Genomic DNA, 27,623 nt, shown 5'->3' on the forward strand with positions numbered 1-27,623 from the left:
TAGGACAGATCTGGTCCACAGTAAGACAGATCCAGTCCTGTTTAGGATAGAACTGGTCCAGTTTAGGGCAGATCCGGTCGAGTTTAGAACAGATACAGTCCAGTTTCCTGATACAGTCCAGTTTAGGACAGATCTGGTCCAGTGTAAGACAGATCCAGTCCTGTTTAGGACAAATCCGGTCCAGTTTAGAACAGATGCAGTCCAGTTTAGGACAGACCCAGTACAGTTTCCTAATACAGTCCAGTGTAGGACAGATCCGGTCCAGTTTCCTGGTATGGTCCAATGTAGGACAGATCCAGTCCAGATTAGGACAGATCTGGTCCAGTTTCCTGATATGGTCCAGTGTAAGACAGATTCAGTTCAGTTTAGGACAGATCCGGTCCAGTTTCCTGGTCCAGTCCAGTTTCCTCTGTTCCTTGTGGGTCCATATTAAAGCTGATCCGGGCCAAACGTGCTCGTTCTTTTCCTCCGTCGTCCTCCTGCCTCTGGAACGTCTGAAACGCTCCATTCTTGTGTTTGAAGGTGGAGGATTAAGTTTCTGTAAAGGAATTCCCAACCTTCAGTGTTCTCTCAGGGGGTTGACACACATGAGTCCTTTCTCCACCATGAGGAGCTCGAATGACTGCTTCAACTCAAACCGACTCCCCAGTGGATGGAGAACCCATCCTGGGTCCATTAGAACACTGTTAAAGTACACCCACGACAACAAACACCAGTGGAACACCAAAACTCAGAGGAAGAAACTGGATCCTGATGTTCCACTGAGTCCTGAAGGAACATCTGCATTGACCAGGGAAAGAACCCAGTCTCAGACGTTCTGCTGTTACTGAGGAACCCCACGTGTTCTGTTGGTTCTTTTCTACTGTTACTGGGGAACCCCATGTGTTCTGTTGGTTCTTTTCTACTGTTACTGGGGAACCCCATGTGTTCTGTTGGTTCGTTTCTACTGTTACTGAGGAACCCCACGTGTTCTGTTGGTTCTTTTCTACTGTTACTGAGGAACCCCATGTGTTCTGTTGGTTCTTTTCTACTGTTACTGGGGAACCCCATGTGTTCTGTTGGTTCTTTTCTACTGTTACTGGGGAACCCCATGTGTTCTGTTGGTTCGTTTCTACTGTTACTGAGGAACCCCACGTGTTCTGTTGGTTCTTTTCTACTGTTACTGAGGAACCCCATGTGTTCTGTTGGTTCTATTTTACTGTTACTGAGGAACCCCATATGTTCTGTTGATTCTTTTCTGCTGTTACTGAGGAAACCCATGTGTTCTGTTGGTTCTTTTCTACTGTTACTGAGGAACCCCACGTGTTCTGTTGGTTCTTTTCTACTGTTACTGAGGAACCCCATATGTTCTGTTGGTTCTATTTTACTGTTACTGAGGAACTCCATGTGTTCTGTTGGTTCTTCTCTACTGTTACTGAGGAACCCCATGTGTTCTGTTGGTTCTATTTTACTGTTACTGAGGAAGCCCATATGTTCTGTTGGTTCTTCTCTACTGTTACTGAGGAACTCCATGTGTTCTGTTGGTTCTATTTTACTGTTACTGAGGAACCCCATGTGTTCTGTTCGTTTTTTTCTACTGTTACTTGTTACTAGCCTATAAAGGATGTTGGTCTTCCTGCTCAGTGTTCTATGTTCTATGTCCTGTCCACATCCACCCTTGTCTTTGTGCTTTCAGTGGGTCCTCCCCCCATCTTGACCACTGACGCCCCTTTAAATACTGTTTAAGCTCCACTGTTTAATTTCTGTCACTCATTAATCGACTGATAATGTTATTTTCAGTTCCTTTTAGAACCACAAGAGGAACCCTTTCATGGTTCTACCCCTTTTTTCACCCCACCCCACCCTTCCCAAAAAAAAAAAAAAAAAAAGAAACAGGAGGCAAAGGGTACTGTTTTTGGTTCAGTTGGTTGGTTTGTTTGTTTGTTTACATTTTAGCAGTAAAACTATTGATTGAATTCATACCTAATATGGTTTATAGATTTCCAGTGACCCAGAATAGATGTGGTTACATTTTGGGAAAAATAGGTCAAAGTTCAAATGTTTCATGAATTTTTAAAATATTTTTTTTTCTACCATTTCCATATAATAGGCAAAATTTCACAAGTCTATAAAAACATAAATTTTGTTTCAGTTTCCTTCAAACTTGGCGCAAATATAGAGACAATAGATATGACAACAGCACATAGACATGATGACATCAGCAGGATCCATGACAGCATAAGATACAATGTGTGTGTGTGTGTGTGTGTGTGTGTGTGTGTGTGCGTGCGCATGCCCTTTTGTCATGGTTTTACCCTTTCTTGTGCTTTTAGCCTTTTTGTGGTTTTACCCCTTTCTCATGGTTTTGAAGTCTATCTCAGCTGAACTCAGATCAGTCTGATCCGTCCTAACTCTAGTCTTTATCCTAAAGGGCAGTTGTCTTCGTCCTCTTCATCGCACAGACGGTGTCTCCTCCTGGACTGAGGCAGGAGGTGGTTCCACAGTAGAGGAGTTGGACAGATGAAGGTTCTAGCTCCCTCCTGTCCTCCTGTTGGAGGTTCTATAACCCCCAGGTCTCCTGTTGGAGGTTCTAGAACCCCCAGGTCTCCTGTTGGAGGTTCTAGAACCCCAGTGCATGTTGATAGTGTAGTGGTCTAGATGGACTGGATGGACCTCAGAGCTCTGTCAGATCAGTGTCTGGACATGAAGGAGGAGGATCTGAAAGTGTGTCCTGGCAGAGAAGACCACACAGGACAAATATGGTCTGTGGTTCTGCTTCTAGACAGTCCATTCTGGATTAACTGAAGGGTCTCTCCTTCTCTCCTTCCTCTTTCTTCTCCTCCTCCTGTTCCTTCATGTCAGGTCCGACATCAAAATGTGGTTCAACGAAACTCCAAACTCAGACAGTAGAACATGAAGGAGAGCCTCAAATACTTTAGGAAGTTTCCTTTGGCAAATCAACGTTCAGCACAAAAAGAACCAGAGCACCGTTCTGCTGTTAGGATGAACAAGACAAGTTAAAGGAGAAAAAAAAAAAAAAGATTAACTGAACAGACTTTTTAGGTGAAAAGTGAATTCCAGTCTGGATGAAATAAAAGCATGGGTTCATTTATCTCCATCCCTCTGTGTTTAAATCTGTCTGATTTTAGTCAAATTATGCAGATGAAAAAGACAGTTTTATAAATCTGTTTAATGTGGGAGTTAAAGTCATCTGGAACTTTTGGACATTAGGGTTCAGACAGATCCAGTTTTTAAATGGACCATATTTAAGCTCCGTTTTAAACAGTGAGTCCAACTGTTTTCCATCTGTTGTTGGTTCACATCCCAGAGGGTGAATGAAGGTTAAAGACAGCGTTTAAAACCGATGTTCAGACCAGACTGACTTCAACAGTGGACTTATGGATGGACGGTCTGTGATGGCCCACATACTGAATCAGTGGATTCAAAACTATTTAAAACACAGTGAAGAATCAGAAAAACACACTGGTTTGGACATAAAAGACATTAAAAGACAAAACAAAAACATAAATACATGTAGTGTTTGTTTAATTAGAATTACATCCAAAATAATCATAACAGTGGAATCGGATTCAACGAGAAAATCCACATAAAAAAACAAATCCTTCTGTGGTTTGAACTCATTCATTCATTATAATCGGATCATTTACTCATATGTTCAGGAGTCAAACTGAATCTAACCATCCAACACTGGAACATATTTAATGTCATAATAAAATAAACCCATAAGACAAAGGGAACACAGATCTGTCCTCCGTCCTGTGTTTAATCCAACCTAAAACTGGTTGAAACTTGTTCTGATTGGTCGCTGTTTCCTGTTTCGTCTTTGTGTTAATCCTTCCAACTGTTTGACAAATCACTTCATCTCCTGTTGCCGTTGCTGTGTATTTGCATGAGCTGAGCCCATGCTTTGCATTTCACATATTTTCCCTGATGTGTCCTACACAGGCTTTTCCTTTCCGTGTTCACCCCCCCCCCCATCCAGATCTTATCCTCCGGCTCTGTCGGCCAAACCCTCAGTCTCTCTCTGTCTCATTATCAAGTGTTAGAAAGTTGCTGAAGTGAGAAATGAGCCTGTGAAGCTCGTTGTCCTAATTAAACTTTGACATGAAGAGCGACAAGAAGCAACGAAGGGGAAACAATAGCAGACTGTGTCCGAGGACCAGACCGGACCCAGTTCACAACAACAAAGGCATGTGTTCAACCCCATTCAGCTTCAGCAGACCCAGGTGCAAAAACCACCAATGAGCAACACCACAGTCCACCACCATCTATCATGGTCCACCAACATCTATCACAGTCCACCACCATCTATCACAGTCCACTACATCTATCACAGTCCACCATCATCGATCACAGTCCACCAACATCTATCACAGTCCACTACCATCTATCACAGTCTACTACCATCTATCACAGTCCACCACGGTCTATCACAGTCCACTACCATCTATCAAAGTCCATCACTATCTATCACAGTCCACCAAGATCTATCACAGTCACAGTCCACCACCATCTATCACAGTCCACCACAATCAATCACAGTCCACCACAATCTATCACAATCCACCATGATCTATCACGGTCCACCACAATCTATCACAGTCACAGTCCACCACAATCTATCACGGTTCCACCACGGTCTATCACAGCCCACCACAATCTGTTACAGTCCACCACAATCTATCATGGTTCCACCATGATCTATCACAGCCCACCACAATCTATCACAGTCCACTACCATCTATTACAGTCCACCACAATCTATCACAGTCCACCAAGATCTATCAAAGTGACAGTCCACTACCATCTATCAGAGTCCATCACAATCTATCACGGTTCCACCACGATCTATCACAGCCCACCATGATCTATCACAGCCCATCACGATCCATCACAGCCCATCACAATCTGTCACAGTCCACCACGATCTATCACAGCCCATCACGATCTGTCACGGGTCCACCACGATCTATCATGGTTCCACCGTGATCCATCACAGCCCACCACGATCTATCACAGCCCACCACAATCTATCACGGTCCACCATGATCTATCACAGTCCACCACAGTCTAACCTGTCAATCACCCGTTTCGGTTGAAATGTTCTGACCCATGGAAGGATCAGAACTGTTTGCTTTGTTAGTACGGTCTGTTTACTGAACTGCTGAAGACTTGATGCAGCGGTCCGATTCTCCATCATCAGTAATCAAAAATTAATGAAACTATGGATGAAACAAATATTATAAATCTTATTGTGACGTGACATAAGCTTTATGTGGAAAAACAGATGAGACAGTGAATGTGTCCTGGAATCAGAACCAAAGGGGGTGGAGTCAAATATGGCATGGAGGATGTTTGTCCGGTTTAATGTTCAGTAAACGTGCTTTGACTTGGACGGTTTTTAGATGTGCTGGGAAGGTAGATGAATCAGTGGCTCTGGTCCTGGTTTTGATCCTGGTTCTGGTTTTGGTCTGGTCCTGGTTCTGGTTTTGGTTGTGGTCCTGGTTCTGTTTCTGGTCTTGTTTTTGGTCTGGTCGTGGTTCTTGTCTTGGTTCTGGTTTAGGCTGTGTGTTTGTTGTGCTCATCACTACCTGAATGAACCCTGTTATGTGCGAATGATGACAGGCGGAGCTGGGGTAGTGGTGGGGGTGGGGGTGCTGCTGTGGTGGGGGCGGAGCTGGGGTGGTGGGGGGCGGTGCTGCTATGGTGGGGGTGGAGCTGGGGAGGTTGGAGGGAGGAGGAACTGCATGTTCTTATAAAAGGCAGTGGAGCAGACAGGAGGGACACACCGCTCTCCTGTGGACTGTACTGCTGATCTAGAATGGCCCAGAACGGAACAGCGCAGAACGGCCCCGTTGAAGGAACCGCGTCGGTTCCACAGCCACTCAAAGTCCAGGACATCAGACACACCAAGGTAAGAGGTTCTCCAGCAGAACCAGGTCCTCACACTAGGACACTTCCAAAGCCTCAGGACTGGACCTCAAACAGCAGACCTCATCTTAACCCAGTTGAGCCCAGATTAACCCAGTTTATACTAGTTAAACAGAGTTTATACTAGTTTAACACAGTTTAACCAGGTTTAACACAGATAACCTGTTTTATATTAGTTTAACTCAGTTTATAACAGTTCAACAGTTTATACTAGTTTAACACAGTTTAACCAGGTTTAATCAGGTTTACACTAGATTAACATAGTTTAACTGAGTTTATGTCAATTTAATCCAGTTTAACCAAATTTAACCCAGTTTAACCAAGTTTATACTACTTTAACAGAGTTTAACTGAGTTTATGTCAGTTTAACCCAGTTTAACCATATTTAACCCAGTTTAAAAGAGTTTATACTATTTTAACCAAGTTTAACTGAGGTTATACCAGTGTAACTCAGTTTATCTGAGTTTAACAGAATTTATACCAGTTTATCAGTTTAACTCAGTTTATACTAGTTTAACTCAGTTTATGTCATTTTAACTCAGTTTATCTGATTTTATGTCAGAGTAACTCAGTTCAACAGAGTTTATATAAGTTTAACTGGGTTTAACAGAGTTTAAATGATTTTAACTGGGTTTACATGAGTTGACCTTAGTTTAAAGGGTTTAACATTAGTTTAACATTAGTTAACTGGAGTTACCTGAATATTACATTAGTTTACACTAGTTTACCTGAGTTTACACTAGTTTACACTAGTTGAACTGGGTTTAACTGGGTTTAACTGGGCTTACCTGAGTTTACCTGGGTTAACCTGAGTTTACCTGGGTTTACTCTGAACAGATTTTCATCAATAATGAGTGGCACACGTCCAGCACAGGAAGGACTTTTCCAACGTTCAACCCAGCTACAGGTGTCAAACTGTGTGATGTGGAGGAAGGAGACAAAGTAAGACAAACAGGATTATTTATGACTTTATGTCCTCTTAGTGAAAATAAAACAAATCAAAAGATACTTTTATAATCTTTATTGACATAATTAAATGTTGTGGGAGTTTATTTCATGTCCAGTAAATGTTCCAGATGTCCCCTAACCCATCGCTCTGCTTGGTTTGTGTCCGGAGGATGACGTGGACCGGGCGGTGGCAGCGGCCAAGGCGGCGCAGCAGAGAGGCTCGGCCTGGAGGAGGATGGACGCGTCCAGTCGGGGACGTCTGCTGCACAGACTGGCCGACCTGATGGAGAGGGACAGGCTCCTGCTGGCGGTGGGTCCCCCTCTGTTCACCTCTGTCCACCTCTGTCTCCCTCTGTCCACCTCTGTCCTCCTCTGTCTCCCTCTGTCCACCTCTGTCCTCCTCAGTCCACCTCTGTCCACCTCTGTTCACCTCTATCCCCCTCTGTCTCCCTCTGTCCACCTCTGTCCACCTCTGTCCTCCTCAGTCCACCTCTGTCCACCTCTGTTCACCTCTATCCCCCTCTGTCTCCCTCTGTCCACCTCTGTCTCCCCTCTGTCCACCTCTGTCTCCCCTCTGTCCCCCTCTGTCCTCCTCTGTCCACCTCTGTCCCCCTCTGTCCACCTCTGTCTCCCCTCTGTCCACCTCTGTCTCCCTTCTGTCCACCTCTGTCTCCCCTCTGTCCCCCTCTGTCCTCCTCTGTCCACCTCTGTCCCCCTCTGTCCTCCTCTGTCCCCCTCTGTCCACCTCTGTCCTCCTCAGTCCACCTCTGTCCACCTCTGTTCACCTCTATCCCCCTCTGTCTCCCCTCTGTCCACCTCTGTCTCCCCTCTGTCCCCCTCTGTCCTCCTCTGTCCACCTCTGTCTCCCCTCTATCCCCCTCTGTCTCCCTCTGTCCCCCTCTGTCTCCCCTCTGTCCACCTCTGTCTCCCCTCTGTCCCCCTCTGTCCTCCTCTGTCCACCTCTGTCCCCCTCTGTCCACCTCTGTCTCCCCTCTGTCCACCTCTGTCTCCCTTCTGTCCACCTCTGTCTCCCCTCTGTCCCCCTCTGTCCACCTCTGTCCCCCTCTGTCCTCCTATGTCCCCCTTTGTCCACCTCTGTCCCCTTTCTGCACCTGGCCATGGTGTCCACTGTGGTTTGAAGTAACTGATGTCCATCCTGTTTGTCCAGACCCTGGAGACCCTGGACTCAGGGAAACCCTTCCTTCAGTCCTTCTACGTGGACCTGGACGGAAGCATCAAAACTCTACGATACTACGCAGGCTGGTCCGACAAGGTCCACGGGAAGAGTCTTCCCATCGGTGAGTCTCTGCTGGTCCTCAGGATCTGGTCTGGACAAACCTGGACTTGTTTATTACTGGTCATTGTTGGCAGCTGAAGGACACTGTGGTGGTTTTAGAGCAGGACACTGATGCAGACATGGATGTCCTACTTGACCTTCAACACCTGAGTGGAAGTCAATCAGATAGACATGAACGCCCACATCCTGTGGGCATGTGATCCACCTGTGAGCTGCAGTTTGGTGTTCGCCGTCATCGTGTTCCATCCAAACAAATCAAATGAGTCCAAGTTCAGTTTATTCAACAGGAAGAAAATTATGTTAAAGATGAAAACAAATGACATTAAATACAAAAGTAGTAGCATGAATCAAAACAAACTTTATTTACATAGAACCACATCAAAACAAAAAGGATCTGGTCTAAACCAGACTCTGGACAACCCTAAACAACCCTAAACCCTTTAACCCTAAACAACCATAAACCCTGTAACCCTGAACATCCTTAAACCCTAAACCCTTACACAACCTTAAACCCTTTAACCCTAAACAACCCTAAACCCTTTAACCCTAAACAACCTTAAACAACCCTAAACAACCCTAAACCCTTTAACCCTAAACAACCTTAAACAACCCTAAACAACCCTAAACCCTTTAACCCTAAACAACCTTAAACAACCCTAAACCCTTTAACCTTAACCCTTAAACAACCCTAAACCCTAAACAACCCAAAACCTTAAACGCTAACCTCTAAACAAGCTTAAACCCTTGAACCCTAAACAACCCTAAACCTTAAATGCTAACCTCTAAACAACTTTAAACCCTTGAACCCTAAACAACCCTAAACCCGTCGTTGATGATTATCGAGTTCACCTGCCGTGGTTCTCCTCCCCTGGCTGTGATTGGTCAGGTCATCTTTAAATGGACCTTCCTTCTCACTTGTCTGTCTTTTGTCCAGTCTGTTGTCTGTCCAGTCTGTTGTCTGTCCAGACCTCTCCGTCCCCTCTTGGTTTTCTGACATTGAATTCCAGCTTAGTTTTAGTTTTGGTTAGGTCACTGTTCATCCCCTTTGTCCTCCCCCCATCCAGTGACTCCCATTTCCCACCTTTTCAGTAACACCCCCCCCCCCCACCCGGGTAGGTTACTGCCGGCTGACCGGGCCTGGCTCTGGGTGGTATCTGACTAAAACTCTTCCTCCGGTCTGATCCAACAGGTCGACCCGTGGACAAACCCGGTGGTGGTTCCTGTCCATTAGACACCAGTCAAGTGGTGAAAGACAAAACAAAGGCAGAGATAGTGATCGCTGAAGTGCAACGGTGTGAGGATTAGTGCGAACGCGAACCCTGGAGGCATTAATCCCACATCCACCCAGAGCGTCTACCTCCAACAGATAGTAGAAGTTCTACTTGGATCTGGAAACACTAGAACCAACCTGTGGCTGTTCTTCAACTGCATTAGAATGTTTCAATAGCATTTGGGTGTTTTTACATAGAACCTCCTTTGACTAAACTATTCCTGTATAAAAGTACTTGTGGATGTTTTGATGTGGAGATGACAGAGGTGAAGCTAAACCTGGGTTTGTGCATTTAGGCTTCACTCCCCATTCTGAGTCTGGCTCCACCCACTGCATTGTGGGTAAAAACATGGCCATTAGTGATGTTTTCACAGTAGAATTAGTGTGGAGTCTGTTCGGAGGTAATAAAGGCAGGTGGTTAGTCCTGTCACCTCACAGCAGGTGAGGTCATGGCGTTGGGGCGGGGCCTTTCTGGGTGGAGTTTGGTTCTCTTCGGGTTCTCCTACTTTCTGAACAGGTTACCTGCTCAATCTGTCTGCTGTAGTTGTCAGTGTGACAGTGAGTGGGTGCTGGTCTGTATACGTCAGCCTGTGATGACCTGGTGACATGGTCAGGCTGACCTCGCCTTCACCTGAAGGGAGCTGGGATAGACTCCGCCCCTCTGACTCTCAGGAGGACTAAGCAGTTCAGAAAATGAATAAATAAAAGATTAATTCACTTGGTTTTCCCCATAGGTATATTCAGACTCTGCACCTAGCATTAGCATTAGCGCACTAGGAGCAGTGAGCTGCCTTTTGAAGGAGCTCAGGAGAATCAACCTAACATGCTAAGTACTAATGCTAATCACCAGTGGTAGGTGTTGTGTGTGAGTGAGTTATCTGTTCAAATGCTTTTTAGGGGATTTTTTTAAAGAATGAACGGGTTCAAACCATGAAGGAGTTCATGAATTCCATTTGAATGAACATGACAGAGGAGGGACTTGGAGTTGTTTTCTCCATCTTAGTGCAGTAGAACATGGATGTTTTCAGAGCGTTGTCCTATCTCCCCTGAGATGGGGGTATCATGTTGGAATGGGGAGGCCAGTCGGTGCTGGTTCTGCAGGTCCACATGAGGCCTGAGGCTGAAGGTAGATCCACTGAATCATGTTACATGTAACAGCAGCTTATTCTCAACCGATGCTGAGGCTGGAATCATCCAGAAAGTCAAAAAACTAACGAAGAACTGAACTATGCATGGGGGTGGGGGGGTGGGGGGTTGATTAGTCATCTGGGAAACTGGAGAAGGTCAGAATGCAGACTGGGTTTGTCTGTTTCTACACTGTGGACGTTTACATAGAAGATACTGATGCGTCGCCTCAATAACTTTTTAATTCTATCGTGTTTTCAGAGACCGTGTGTTTGTGAAAAGATCATTATGATTTTTACTGACTTGAATTAATCATCAGCTAACAGTCATTTTTTATTCTTATTTTGTTTTTGATTTTAGCCTTTTTTGGGTCAAACCATGAGTCATGGATTCAACAGCCATACTTCTACAGTTTGCTTCTTTAAATCCACCTTTCAGGTTCTACATTTCTATGTGAATCAGCTCAGATGTGGTTGGACTCAGCTGTAATTCAGTGAGTTAAACTAAAATACTGCATTAACTGTTCAGGAATTACAACCATTTGGACCCTAGTTCATTCATTTCCTGAGGCTCAAAAGTAATTGGACAAACTCAGCTCATCATAAATAGGATTGTTTTCAGTACTTTAAAAAAGTCCATGACTGTCTGGAGGCTGGTTTAGATGTTTTCTACTTGGTTCTACTTCTTAAATCTAATCAGATCCACTGTGGTGATGAAGAGAGGAAACATTACAACACTAGGGGCACCGTCCAAATACTTATGGACATGACTCTGAGGGTTATGTGGCTCATGGGTCTTTTCAAACATACATAAAAATATTAATATAATAATGACTATTAAAGCATTCTTACTGAAAGAAGTGTAGCGTAGTGAAAATAATCCCCTTTAACCTCCAATATGGGCGGGGCTACAGTGGTTAACACTGATGACCCTCATGAGCCCATTGGGGGCAGTGTCTCTCCATTTACTCTGGAAACTGTAAAGAGTTCTAAATACAGATATTTGTACTAATATGGACGGAGTAAAAGCAAAAACCTCCAGTAAAGTAAATCTGGATAAATACAGGACGAGACTGTTTTCATCATATGGAACAAATGGAATAAAGTGTGTAATTGAAGTTCAATGTGTTCGTGTTCATTCCAGATGAGAGCTTCATGTGTTTGACCAAACATGAGCCTGTGGGTGTTTGTGGAGCCATCATCCCAGTAAGTACATACCATTCCAGAATAATATGCAATAATACAGTTAGGAAAAGTACATCGACATGTTAAAAGAGGGCATTTCCTGTTACCACTAGGCGGTGCTATGAGTCAGATTCAATATTCTTATGTCATTTTATTTGGGGCGGGACTATTGTCAAACACGTCAAGTTTGGTGTTGATTGATGAAAAATGGCTGAGTTATTACAGTTTTGGTTTTTGTGGTGAGACATCAAAATTCGCTGCCCCACCCTGAGCATGTCGAGGGTCACCTGACAAATCTGTATCTGTGCAGGCTGTATCTGTGTCATCTACAGCCTGTGAATGGACTTCAAACTTAATCACTTAAGTCTTGAGTTAAATCCCTAGGAGGAGTTTGATCCAATAGAAGGTCAGCAATCGTCAAAAAGGCTGTAAAATTCAAAATGGCGGACTTCCTGTTGGTCCATCAGCCCCACTGACTCTTTTGTAGATGTCATTGTAGATGTTTTCTTCTTCCCACTCCTTTTTGATCATTACATATTGAATTTATTTTGTTTTTACAACATACCCTAACCCTAAGACTAACCCTAACCCTAACCCTACGACTAAACCTAACCCTATGACTAACCCTAAGCCTGACTCAAACGCAATGACTGTTATAATCTGAGGGTGGATTTATACACATTTATAGATTTATACAGATTTACAAATTTATACACACTTATAGATTTATACACATTTGTACATTTATACACATTTACAGATTTATACACATTTGTAGATTATACAGATTTACACATTTCTACACATTTATAGATTTCTACACATTTATAGATTTATAAAGATTTATAGAGTTATACAGGTTTACAAATGTAAACAGTTTTATAGATTTATACACATTTAGAGTTTTATACACATTTATAGATTTATACAGATTTAAAAAATTTATACAGATTTACAGATTTATAGATTCATACAGATTAACAAATGTATACAGATTTTGCAGAATACAGATTTATAGATTTACAGATTTATAAATTTTCACAGATTTATAGACTTACACAGATTTACAGATTTATACAGATTTATGTTGATTTACAGATTTTTACGAATTCACAGATTGTTACAGATGTTGTCAGGGTATTTTGCCCCTGGTAGGGTCTCCCATGGCAGATTGGTCCTAGGTGAAGGGTCAGATGAAGAACGATTCAGAAGTCCCTTCATGGCTTAGAAGAACACAATTGTGTGTACCCAGCCCGGATGGGTACCGGGGCTCCACCCTCGAGCCAGGCCTAGGGTTGGGGCCCGTGGGTGAGCGCCTGGTGGATGGGCCTTTGCTCATGAGGTCTGGCTCAAACTGGTGACATTGCATCAGTGCCCTGTGGGCCCATCATTTGCAGGGGGAAGCAGAAGGGTCCACTGCATTGAGGATTGTCAGGGCCTTGGTGGTCCAATCCTCGGTTACAGAAGCTGGCTTTTGGAACATGGAATGTCACCTCTCTGGTGGGGAAGGAGCAGGAGCTTGTGGAGGAGGTTGAGTGTTACTGGGTAGATATAGTTTGCCTCACCTTAACACATAGCATCAGCTCTGGAACCCAAGTCCTTGAGAGGGGCAGCAAAGGGTAGAGTGCCAACTCTGTGTCGGGGAGGGTTCAAGTATCTTCGGATCTCATTCATGAGTGAGGGTAGGATGGAGCGGGAGATCGACAGGCGGATCAGGGCGGCGTCTGCAGTGATGTGGACACTAAACTGGTCCGTTGTGGTGAAGAGGGAGTGAAGCCCAAAGATGAAGCTCTCGATTCACTGGTTGATCTACATTCCGACCCTCCCCTACGGTCATGAGCTCTGGGTAATGACCCAAAGAACCAGGTTGTGAGTACAAGCAGCCAAAATGAGTTTCCTCCACAGGGTGGCCGGGCTCAGCCTTAGAGACAGGGGGAGGAGCTTGGACATCTGGGAGGGACTCAGAGTAGAGCCACTGCTCCTCCACGTCCAGAGGAGCCAGTTGAAGTGGTTTACCTAGTGAGGATGCCTCCTGGACGCCTCCCTGGGGAGCTGTTTAGGACCGTGTCCATCCGGGAGGAGACCTTGGGGCCAACCCAGGACGCGCTGGAGGGATTCAGTCTCTGGGCTGGTCTGGGAACGCCCTGGGATTCCCCCAGAAGAACTGGTGGAAGTGGCTGGGGAGGGGGCTGTGTGGGCTCCTCTAGGCTGCTATACCTTTATACAAATTTACAGATTTAAACATTTTCACAGATTTATAGACTTATACAGATTTGCAGACTTATAGATTTATCCAAATTTATAGATTCACAGATGTATAGATGTACACCGTTGTATGGGGCTTGTGGGCAGTGAAACACTATAGAAGTGTCTTTATAGAACAGTGTTGGTTGTACATGTTTTGCGTTGGAGGATGAATGTGAACACTGAATGAAGAACCTGCATCACAACCTTATCTGAGTCTGTTCTGAAACTGAGTTGTTTCTGTCCTAAACTGCAGATCCTTCAGGTGTTTCAGCCGTCCACCACTGCTTTCCTTTCACACTGTAGAACATATGTATGTTTTGTGTTGATAACTTCATCAGGTTTAGGGTGGGGCCATGTTTGCTGTTTCACCAGATCAAGTGTCACACTGTGGAAGATCCAGAGAAACACAAGAGTATAATTTCCACATCTTGACAAAATATATCCACTTAGTTTTTATCTGAGAGTGTAAGATGGAAATCTCTGGAAACAAAGGAACAAAACGTCTGTTGTTTGACGTGAGATATTATATCATAAAGGTGAAATTTATCCTGAAGGACGCTGTGTAATTACTGAAAGTACAGCTGGAACCAACACAACACGAGTCATTGTTAAAGGAAAACAGGAAATGTTTGTGCCAAGCTGCATCTGCAGCTCTGTTAACGGTGTCGAGTGTTTCCAAAGACTGGAAAAGTGAACAACGCCTCAACAGTACCCTAAACCCTAACCCTGACCCTAAACCTAACCCTGACCCTAAACCTAAACCTGACCCTAAACCCTAACCCTGACCCTGACCCTGACCCTGACCCTAAACCCTAACCCAGGCAGTGCTCACATGGACTTAGATCTCATTTGGGTTGAAGTATCCAATTATTTGTCCATTTTCTTCCACTGTGGACTGAAGTAAGATGTGTCGTCTGTGTTGGTTCTAGTGGAACTTCCCTCTGCTAATGTTTTCATGGAAGATTGGTCCAGCGTTGAGCTGTGGGAACACCGTGGTCGTAAAACCAGCAGAAGAGACGCCACTGACAGCACTGCACATGGGCTCACTGATCGCAGAGGTGGGTTTCCGTTAGATTAGATTAGATTAGATTAGATTAGATTAATGATACCATACTAATATCATAATCTAAACCTGTACTATAACCCTGAACACATAGAACAGGGCTGATGGTCGTGTGACTGTGACACAATAAACAAACCATCAGGATCAGTGAGTTTTCATCCTTCAGAATCTTAAATGAATATTGATATCATTTATATGAGGTATGAGTGTAAGTATAATAATACGAAGGCTTGTATTCAACTTAAACATTTGATATGTAGTACACAGACACAACCTCTGTCTTTTGTTCCCCTCCATGTCTTCCTGGTCTGGGGTGGAGTCATGAAGCCCCACCCCCTCTGCTCCCATGGAAACAGCTATCAATAAAAATGATCTGAAATTATCTACACAATGATAAAAGGATCTAACTCAACATTTAAAAAATCTAACCCAACAATAAATTGGATCTAACCCAACAATAAAAGGATCTAACCCAACATTTAAAGAATTTAACCCAACAATAAATGGGATCTAACCCAACAATAAAAGGATCTAATCCAACATTTAAAGAATATAACCCAACAATAAATGAGATCTAACCCAACAATAAAAGGATCTAACCCAATTTTTGAAGAATCTAACCCAACAATAAATGGATCTAACCCAACATTTAAAGAATCTAACCCAACAATTAAAAATATCTAACCCACCAATAAAAAGGATCTAACTCAATATTTAAAGGATCTAAACCAACATTTAAAAAATCTAACCCCAAAATAGGATCTAACCCAACATTTAAAAAATCCAACCCACCAATAAATAGGATCTGACCCACCAATAAAAGAATCTAACCGAACATTCAAAGGATCTAACCCAACAATAAAAATAAATAGGATGTAACCCACCATTTAAAGGATCTAACCCAACATCTAAAAAATGTAACCCAACAATAAATAGGATATAACCCAACATTTAAAGGATCTAACCCAACAATAAAAGGATCTAACCCAACATTTAAAAAATGTAACCCAACAAAAATAGGATCTAACCCAACAATAAAAAGATCTAACCCAACAATAAAAGGATCTAAACTATAATAAAAATGATCTTACCCAACAATAAAAATAATCTAACCCAACATTTATAGAATCTAACCCAACAATGAAAAGGATCTAACCCATCAATAAAAATGATCTAACCCAACAATAAAAGGATCTTACCCAATAATAAAAAGGATCTTAGCCAACAATAAAAAGGATCTAGCCCAACAATAAAAAGGATCTAACCCAACAATAAAAATGATCTAACCCAACATTTAAAGAATCTAATTCAACAATAAAAAGGATCTAACCCAACAACAAAAAGGATCTAACCCAATAATAAAAAAGATCTAAAGCAATAATAAAAGGATTTAACTCAATAATAAAAAGGATCTAACCCAACAATAAAAAGGATCTAACCCAATAATAACAGGATCTAACCCAACAAAATAACATAACCTGCTGTTCACTTTTAATCCTCCTCAGGTTAATCTAGTGTCAGATTCTGTTCCAGTTTCTGCCCAATAATTTAGATTAGACTGTCTTTGTGTCAAATTTATTCCATCCATATTTATATGTGAAAGTACTCAGATATTAGAACTGCACAAGGACATGTGACCTGGAAAAACGGAGGTCAAATGTCACCTGTAGTCAATATTCTTCTGCTCCAGATGCATCCACAGGAGAAATGTGGAGCAGATATCTGAATGAATTCAACAGAGAATGAGATTATGTCACTGAATGGACAGACAGACAGACGGACGGACGGACAGGCAGATGGACAGACGGATGGACAGACAGATGGACAGACAGATGGACAGACAGATGGACAGACAGACAAACAGACAGACAGATAGACAGGTGGACAGACAGATAGATAGACAGATGGACAGATGGATGGACAGACAGGTGGACAGACAGACAGACAGACAGATGGACAGATAGAGGGACAGATAGACAGACGGACGACAAAATGATTACAATACCCCTCGGCCAAGGGGTAAAAACTCTAACCCATCTTTTAAAGAATCTAACCCAAAAACTAGAAAAGCACTTGGAGAGCACATTTGTTCCTTGTGCCAGTATCACTATTTCCTGAAAATTTCATCCAAATCTGTCCATAACTTTTTGAGTTATCTTATCGCCTTCATCGTCTTTATCATCTTCATCATCAGTCAGTATCTGGTGGTCATCCCAGTAGATCTTCTTCTTCTTCTGTCATCTTCATTGCTTTCATCCTCTTCGTCACCTTCACCCTCTTCATCATCGGTCATTGTCTGGTGGTCATCCCAGTAGATCTTCTCCTCCTGAAGACACAGATGTGAATGATGGTTTGGTTTGTGTGAGTCTAGTTGTAATGAACGTCTCCATGTTGGACAGAACTGTTCTCATATAATGTGTTCTTTGTAGGCGGGGTTTCCTCCTGGAGTCGTCAACATCATCCCAGGGTTTGGTCCAACGGCAGGAGCTGCCATCGCCAACCACATGGACATCGACAAAGTGACCTTCACTGGTTCTACACAGGTATGTACAAGTAAAAGAACCACCTGTGGAACAGTAATGAACACACATCCATCCCAGTAGATCCCATTATCAAGAACATCTGAACATTTGATGGATGGAGAACATCTGATGGAGAACGTCTGACCAGAGGTGGTTCTACTGAACACTGACTAGGATGAGAACATTTAATGACTTGTTTTATCTGATATACTTTGTCGGTTCTTGTTTTTGGTCAGATGTTTTTGTGGATCCTTGTCCAACTGTTTTGACTCTGGCTCTGTTGTAGAAGGAAATAAAAGCAGGTCGACTATTTTTTACAGATTGTGGGTTCTTCTCCGGTTCCATTGTAGAAGGACATAAAAGCGGGTCGATGGTGTTTGTACAGACCGTGGGTTCTTCTCGTTTCATCCAAACTCTAACTACAACCTTTGTGGAACATATTAAATGTTCTTCAGCTCCAGAACACACAGTAAACCTGTGGACCAGTTCCAGTTCATTAATATCTACATCCATAGGGGTGTGTGTGTGTGTGTGTGTGTGTGTGTGTGTGTGTGTGTGTATGTGTGTGTATGTGTGTATGTGTGAGAGAGACTCATGGATCTGTGGTGTTCTCCACCTCCAGGTTGGTCAGCTGATCAAAGAGGCGGCGGCTAAAAGTAACCTGAAAAGAGTGACTTTAGAACTGGGAGGGAAGAACCCCTGCATTGTGTTTCTCCGACTGTGACTGTAAGTAAATGTTCTATCATCATTTTAAATATGACAGAACATGTTGAGTTCTGGTTCATGAACAGATTCATTCGGTTCTGGAACTGAATCTGTTTTCAGCCTCGATGTTGAACCAACAACTGATGGGTGATGTCATTATTCCGCTGTTGATCCATAAACATGGTTTGTCATTGATTAGAGGTTCAGAACAGTGATCAGTTCAAACTGATGGTTGGTGAAGAAATGAGGAACTCCTCATGCATCTGTTAAAGGGTTAAGGAACTGATCAAACATATTGATTGGGCGGGACTAGAGTGGATGGAGGTTGTTGATTGGAGCAGGATGTGAAGTGAACGTCCACACCAGGATGTGAACACCTGAATCTGAATCTGAATCTGAATCTGAATCTGAGTCTGAGTCTGAATCTGAATCTGTGTCTGAATCTGAATCTGAGTCTGAATGCCAGTTGGTCATAGAGGTTTGGTTCCATCATTCCAGTGGACAAACCTCAAAGATCAACTCCTTTAGGTCAAAGGATCTCCTCAGCAGAACGTAGAACTGTGGTTCCAAACTGGAGCTTTGGGAAATGACTGAATAATAGAAATAGAAGTTAAGTTTGTAGCGTAAAGGTTACAAAACAGGATCTGGTCTGTATCTCCTCTGTGTTCTACACGTTCTGTCTCTCCTGTATCTCCTCTACGTTCTCTATGTTCTCTGTGTTCTGTGTCTTCAGTGCAGCTGGCGGTGGAGGAGACCCACAAAGGTGCGTTCTATAACCAGGGTCAGTGCTGCACGGCTGCGTCTCGTGTGTTTGTGGAAGAAAGTATCTATGAAGAGTTTGTTCTGCGCAGCGTAGAACGTGCCAAGAAAGTAGTGATTGGAGACCCTTTGGACCCCCTGACGTCCCACGGACCACAGGTAGAACCACCATGTCAACATACTGACCCCCCAGACCACAGGTAGGAACCACCGTGTGAATACAATGACCCCCCCAGACCACAGGTAGGAACCACCGTGTGAATACAATGACCCCCCCCAGACCACAGGTAGGAACCACCGTGTGAATACAATGACCCCCCCAGACCACAGGTAGAACCACCATGTGACCATACTGACCCCCCCAGACCACAGGTAGAACCACCATGTGACCCATACTGACCCCCAGACCACAGGTAGAACCACCATGTCAACATACTGACCCCCCAGACCACAGGTAGAAGCACCATGTCTTTCTATTCTGTTCTATTCTATTCTATTCTATTCTATTCTATTCTATTCTATAGTTTCCTTACTATTAAGTTGTGTTCTGTCGTGTTCCGTCCTGTCTATTGTGTTCTGTTCTACGTTCCCTTTGTCCAGATCAGCCGGCGTCAGTTACTGAAGATCATGGACCTCATCGACAGTGGGAAGGAGGAGGGGGCTCGACTGGAGTATGGGGGGGGTGGCAGTGGGGGGGGCAGAGAGCCTTTTCATCCAACCAACCATCTTTTCCAACCTCAGAGATCACATGAGGATCGCCAAAGAGGAGGTAACAGCCCCGCCCACCAACAGGGGAAGACTGCCCCCCAGTGGACGGACACTGCTATTACACATTTCATACATACATTATTATCATCATCATCATTATTATTATTATTATCAGTATTATTATTATTATTATTATTATTATTATTACATTTTTTGGTCTACATGGACGTATGGGACACGGCTTAGGACACTGAGCAATGAACTGGACTTTAAGTCTTCATCAGTATCATTGTTTATATGAGACACATAGACATAAAACTCATAGATGTTCCAATAAATGATCACACAAAACAAACACAGCAAGCTAAAGAGAAAAAACCTTTTACTGTTGATTAAAAACTTCCAAATGTACATTTTACATGATTAAAAACCATCTGTTCTATTGAAACATACATAAAATTTTTATCTGTTAATGTCATTTCCAATATAAATACATTTGTCCAGTATTTACAAACTAAAGAGGAAAAACATCTTCATATAATTTAAAAGAAAACTCTTTTTACAGAAATGTCCATGAACTAAAGGCTGGTGTAAAGTCTCAGTAGGTTGAATGAAGATCCTCTGGTCTTGGATAAAATACCTAAATACTATGAGCAGATATTATTAGAGAAGCAGATCTGATAAACACATGTTTGATTCATAAAAGAACAGAGTCAATAAACAGAATTCACAAATAGAACTGAACCCACAGAACTGCACCCACTGGACCTGAGGACCACGCTGTTCAACCTGTTCATGTTTGTTCTGTAGATCTTCGGCCCGGTTCAGTGGTATCTCAGCTTAAGAGCCACAGGAAGTGGTGGAGCGCGCCAACCGTTCGCCGTTCGGCCTGGTGTCAGCCGTCTTCACCGGCAGCGTGGACCGGGCTCTGTCCATGTCGGCGGCGCTGGACACCGGAACCGTCTGGTACGTTCAGTCCAAAGAGGACGCCAGCAGAACACCACAACTACATACAATAATGAATAAAATAGAATAGAATAGAATAGAATAGAATAATAGAATAGATAGATAAAAAATACTCTATTTTCATTACACAAGAACATTTTTTTTGCTTCTTCTCCTTTTAACTGTCTCCCCAGTAACTTCTGTGTCTTATCACCAAGCTCAATATTTTCACTTCTTCTTTTTTTACCTTGTTATGCATGTTTTTAATCTTAAATTGCACACAATCTCCATTACACATCATCAAAACTGAAAGTATTGAGCTTGGTGATAAGCACAGAAGTTAGTGTGAAGACAGTTAAAGGAGGAACAAGCAAAACGAGACTTTTATAAAATAACATCTAGATCTGCAAAGATGCTCATAGACTTAAAGGACATTAACGAATGTTTCAAAGAATTTTACTCAGAAATGCACCCCTTTTAATCACAGCTTCACAGGAACATTTCCATTGGGTTTGTGATTCACTTCACTTTCCAATATTGGACACGTCTTTCAGGGACAGTCTGGACTTGAATTTGTCACTTTCTGAGTTTCTGGATGCTATCAGGACTTTCCCACTGGCAAGGCGGCAGGTTCGGATGAGTCTGCCCCCCCCCGGTTAAGAATGATCAGAGACACATTCAAAACAAACAGCTTCCATCGTCTCTCAGTGACGCAAATATTTGTATTCTATTAAAAAGGACAAGGACGACACAGACCCAGGTAGCTACAGGCCTATCGCTCTACTAAATTATGACCTGGAAATAATTGCAAATTGTTCTAACAAACCGACTTGTAAAATGTAGCAAGTATTATTCATCCAGACCAAACAGGACTTATTCCAGGCAGGTACTACCCTTCTGTAATGTCCACAAAATCCTTAATATCATGTATTCAAATTATGGTATGGATGATACGGCGGCTATAATGTCTTTAGACGCTCATAAGGCGTTTGATATGATAGAGTGGACTTATCTATGTACGACACTTAAGACATTTGGATTTGGCGACACGTTCATAAAGCGGGTCACATATTATACAGCTACCCAAAATCTTCCACTCTAACAAACGGGGACAGGTCCGGTCCATTCACCCTGCAGCACAGTGTCCACCAGAGGGACCCGCTGTCCCCCCTGCTGTTCAGTATAGCACTAGAACCCTTGAGTATTGAGGACTTGCAGCTGACATCACTGGTCATGTGATTGTTTACACCACCATATTGGTAGGCACGCTATCTGGATCCAGAAAGTCAGAACTGTTGCTTTATATTGTGTTTTTCTTTGGACTCGTGTTTGTGTGTTTTGTTATTTGCAAGTATGTCTGCTTGTGATAAAGGCACCATAGATGAGTTTCAATGTTTACTAACAGTGATGCGCGGGCAACACGGATGGTAAAAACACGAGTACCAGCTACCAGCTGGCTCACATCAGCCGTGTACACCTCCAGGCTCTCCCCTGGAACTTGTGAACGAGCCGATATGTTAGCTCTAAAACGGTCCATTAACTGTCCCTGTCCAAAAGCCGATCCCATCTTCTTTCATGGCCGCATAATTTGACTTGACCGCCATCGGGAAGGCTGTCCCATAGTAGAAAAGCAGACTTGCACAGACGGGTGGGGAGTATTATCACCAGCTCTCCCACTGAACTCACCGGTGTCGCCTGCCGTAGCTCCGACTGCCACTTCCAGCTGCTTCACCAGCTGAGGAAAACTCTGGCTGCCATCGCCAGCAAAGGGAGCAGGTAGATCCAACAATCACTCTCTCTCTGTAGGGTGATAGGCCAGGGGACGCCCTCCTGGTAGGTTTAAAGGGGTCTTCATCACCGTACCACATGATGACAATTCTTTTTTTTCCACGCCACTAAGAGCAACAGGCACGCAGGCTAACTATACTGAGAAGCTACACCAACCCCGGTAATAACTATAAACAGTGGTCAGCAGAACAGAACCACCGCTGCCACCAATGGAACCGAGCGGTCTTTCTTCCTAACTTATAATTGGTGAAAGCTAAGTAATAAACAGCACACAGGAGTTTAGCAGGTCCATCGTTTAACACGTTGTACGATCTAAGGAAAGCTTGCCTACCAATATGGCGTCGTAAACAGAAAACCACGTGATCATGTGACATACGTGCAAAACCTCACTTGGTATTAGAGGACATCCATACATTAAAGGTATTCGGTCAGGCAACACTGAGACCCGGTGGTCTCCATTCCTGTTCTACTAGAACAGGGGTGGCCAACCCTGGTCCTGGAGAGCCACAATCCTGCATGTTTTAGATGTATCCCTCTTCCAACACACCTGATTCAAATGATAAGCCAATCATCATCATCTACAGAAGCCTGATAATGACCATCAGGTGTGCTGGAAGAGGGAAACATCTAAAACATGCTGGATTGTGGTTCTTCAAGACCAGGGCTGGCCACCCCTGTACTAGAATATATAAATTCCTTTGGGGGCATCTCTGGCTGTGCCATAAAGTGGAGAAAGACTGAGTTCATGCCCTTAACAGACCAACTTACTGATGATTTCCTGACAAAATTGCCCTTTAGAGTAATGATAGAGTGTTTCATCTATTTAGGGCTGAAACTGGCGAAAAGCCTTAGGCATCTCCTCAAATTAAATTTTACAGAATCTATAGTAAAACTCTAAACAAATATTGAGTCTTGGAGAATATGGCCCCTATCTATGATTGGTCGGGTAAATGTGATCTAAATGGTGAGTCTACCCAGGTTCTACTCCTTTTCCAAAACTTGCCCACATACTTGAATGCATCTTTTTTTTAAGAACCTTGACTCTATCGTATCGCCCTTTGTGTGGGGTTACAAAACACACAGGATATCCAAGGCTCACCTTCAAAAACTTTCCAGAATGGGTGCTCTGGGTCTGCCTGGTTCTACTGGGAGGCCAACTCCAGGGCTCTTACCTACTGGCGGTGTGGAAGTGTTAGACCTGAGGAGAACCTGTTATGGCTACAACTGGAAGCTGCCACGGTAGAAATGCCTTCACTTCCTGCTCTTTTGTTTTTTGACTCTGCCCCAGTGGCCAAATTAATTCAGTGAAATTTCACTGTGAAGAACTCCTTGCGAATCCTAAATCAGATAAAAGTGTCTTGCCGGGCTCCCAGTGCCTCCATACACGTGTCCATATGCCAAAAAACATTCTTTCTTGCCTGCCTGGTTGGATGGGGTGTTTGCGGTCTGGAGGGAAAAGGGGTATTAGAACATTTTCAGATCTGTACATTAACGGCCAATTAGCATCAATTGCTCAGCTAAGCAATAAATTCAGTCTTCCAAATCCTCCCTTTTTTCTCTATCTCCAAATAAGACACTATGTCAAGGAGAATTGGCCTCATTTTGCTTGGACCTCCACCACCCATCCTTTTCTTGAGACCAGACCCTCCTGCTCCCTCCAGACTCCAAACAGTTAATATTCAACTTTGTGGGTTCTTTTACTATTCCAGTTTCCTCAGGTTCTATCAGGGAAGCCTGGGCTAAAGACTTGAACTCTGAAATATCGGCAGAACTTCAGGAGGAGGCACTGTCTCAGGTCCATTAACTCACGTCATAGGTTCATTCAGTCCAAGGTGTTGCACAGATCACATTACACTAAAACAAAGCTAAATAGTATTTTCTTGTCTGTGTCTCCTGTATAAGTGTCATATTACTGAGGGTTCACTAGCGCGTTTTCTGGTTCTGCCCTAAATTACACAATGTTTGGTCAGGTGTCCAAAGCCGACTCTAGAGTCCTTCAGCCTTACCTGGCCTCCCTTGGATGCTCTACGGAGACTTCCGATCTTCTGCACAACACACAGATCGCTCTGCAACTGGGGATGGTGGAGGTTAAGTAACTTATTGTCCTAACCTGGAAGTCTCCCACTCCACCCTTCTTTGCTCATTGGCTCAGAGAGATGTTAACAGTTATTCAAATGGAAAGACTGCGCCTGTACAAACCCAACCAACAGAACAGATTTGACAGAACTTGCAGACCCTTCCTAGTCCAGTGTCAGGTGTGATGCCTGACTCTACTGTTCACATGGTACTTACTTTACTTTCACTACTGTAACGATGTTATTTCTGTAATTCTATTTCTGTAGTTTATAATTGTCTGGAAGCCTCTATGTCTGTCGTTTTGTACAGTTTTGTAAAGTTAAAAACTGTACATAAAGTTTTTTTTTTTAATTAATTAATTAATTAATTAATAAAAATATAAAGTAGTATAAAATGTACAGATATAACAATGTAAGTAAAACATATAAACATACATATAGACATATATACGGATTCCTGACATAAGTTTAGATTCTCTGGAGGACACACAATGTCCACTCCGCCACTAGCTAGTGTTGGGGTTGGACCACCTGTCCTCACCATGTCCAGCTTTTCTGGAAAAGTCCACCTTGAAAATGGATTTATAAGTCTGTCCCAGAGCAGATCCTGTTCCTGTCCTCCGTCAGCCACTGTGGACGGAAAAACATCTACTTCAAATGTATTAATAGTTCAATCTAATTCAATTAATATGATCTTTATTGGCATGAATTATAAAGAATATGACCAAAGTTCCATCCCATAATAATTCAGCTGTGATCGTCCAATCAGAGGAAGGATAATGATGATGGCATCAGGGACCAGTAAGATGGAATCTGATTGGTTCCAGAAACAGTCCTGATGTTCTGCAGTTCCAATTCCATGAGCCTTCAGTACTGGTTCTGAAGGACCAGGGCAGATTAGATGAACCCTGGTAACACCGAGACACCGAAATCTGATTGGACCAAATATCATCCAACCACATCCACCAACTGGAAACAGAGGAGCCACCAGGAAAAATAAGAAATGAACAGAATGGACTATTGGGAATAAATGAGTACAATTTATGGGACAAATATTGGAGTTGAGGTCGTGAATGTAGGTCAGTGTTTGATGATGTTTGGGTCGTGACGGTTCAACCTCTGGTGTTTTTCAGGGTGAACTGTTACAATGCCCTCCACGCCCAGACGCCCTTTGGTGGATTTAAGATGTCAGGACACGGACGAGAGCTGTAAGAACCAGAGACCACGCCTGTTCCTGAACTCATTAAGACCCATCATTTAGAGATCAACAGCATTTGACAAGATCCTCTTAAAACCCGAGGGGTTTCTGGAAACAAACGGACTCAACTGTCCATGTTTAAGTAACAGACAAAGAAGTAATGAGGAAAATGGTCAATCCAGTTGAGTTCATTGGAATATGGACATGGTTCTCAGTACACACACACATATTCAAACATATATTATAATACAAACCATTGGGTCTTAATGGGTTCATGTTTCATTTGTTTTCCTCATGTTCGTGATGCCACTGTTGCTTCATCAGTGTGTTTTACCCCCAACCCCCCACACCCTCACCCCACAGTGGAGAATATGCCCTGGCTGAGTACTCTGAGGTGAAGGCAGTGACCATCAAACTGAGAGAAACTCTGTGACTGGAACTGGGCCAAAACCTGGACCCCCAGCATTCAGAACCCACCCTCTCATCAGGCGAGGTCTAAATGCCCTCTCCATCCACCACCACCACCAGCATCAGAACATAGACCTGCCAACATTGACGACTTTTCTAAAGTCATATTTTGTGTCAGACTTTGTGTAAATGAATGTTTGACTTTGTACTAATTCTAGTGAAATAAAGACCCTAACCCTTTTTTTTTTTTTTTTCAGTTTCCACTGACGTGTGTGAACTACATCTGAAAATGTAAACCTGAAACATTTCTTTGTCCTTTGACATAATTAGAAACTGACAGAACTGTAACATGAACCCACCTTGTATTTATTGTATTAGTGTGTTTTATCTACGTAAACATTCCCATGTTTTATATGATGAAGTAAATGAATCTTATGTGACTGAATGGGACACACCACCCCCCGCTGAGTTCTCATTGAAGGGTTTGGATCTTCTCACCTATCCCACAGATCCATTAACCTAGCTCATCATTCTCTCTATCAAATCCCCACAAGCTCCGCCCCCTCCACTGTGACCCTTGGGAGGTGAAAGGTCATTGGATGCCGTCCGTTTATGCGTATGTTTGACTTAATGGATCCTGTATCTGCTGTTGTGTGTTTACCTCAAACATATCATTGTGTATTTGTTCATTGTGTTGTGTGTGAAATAGTCTTTCACACCATTTTACTTAGTTTTGTATTTTATTAGACATTTTAAATAAAGAAATTCAAATATTCTCTGTGTAAATTAAGCTGATATATGTGCAAGAAGATGAACGGATTGAAACTAGATTTCAGAATGAGGACGATTTCCATGAAGGAGAAACTGGAAATAAATCCAATCCAACAAACACAAGAACATTAAAACTCACAAAGAAACATTAAAAAAACCCATAAATGTCATGGTTTTGAACATTGAAAAAGGACTTTGTCATTTTATCAGTGTTTTATGGCTTTTTACTGTTGGGTTAGTTACCCTTACCCTATATATATATATTATATATATATATATATATTATATATATTATAACACCCACCCACCCACACCCTTTCACATGTGGAGTGCCTCAAGGCTCCATACTTGGCCCTCATGTCTTCTCCCTTTACTTACTTCCTCTCAGACAGTGGTTCTCAACCTTTTTTGAACAAACACACTTGGTGAGCCTCCTGCCCCCCTAAAAAAAATTGTGGTGGGGGTGTTATAGCGCTCTGACCCTGACCCTGACCCTGACCCATCAGACAGACTGACTCAGTGTCTGCTTTTAAATTGTCTCTTAAAACATATTTTTTCTCTTTGGTTTTTAACTCAGTGTGACAGAGTTGGCATTTATTGTTTTAATATACACTGAACAAAAATATAAATGAACGTCTTTTGTTTTGCTCCCATTTTTCATGAGCTGAACGCAAAGATC

General features: G+C 42.9%; 1 pseudogene; it reads left to right on the top strand.

Moving 5' to 3' along the window:
- Positions 1 to 5,748: 5,748 nt before the first annotated feature.
- LOC115410752 (aldehyde dehydrogenase family 1 member A3-like) lies at positions 5,749 to 26,687 on the top strand (annotated as a pseudogene).
- Positions 26,688 to 27,623: the final 936 nt, after the last annotated feature.

This window comes from Sphaeramia orbicularis, chromosome 3 (genome assembly GCF_902148855.1).
Source record: "Sphaeramia orbicularis chromosome 3, fSphaOr1.1, whole genome shotgun sequence".
Classification (NCBI taxonomy): Eukaryota; Metazoa; Chordata; class Actinopteri; order Kurtiformes; family Apogonidae; genus Sphaeramia; species Sphaeramia orbicularis.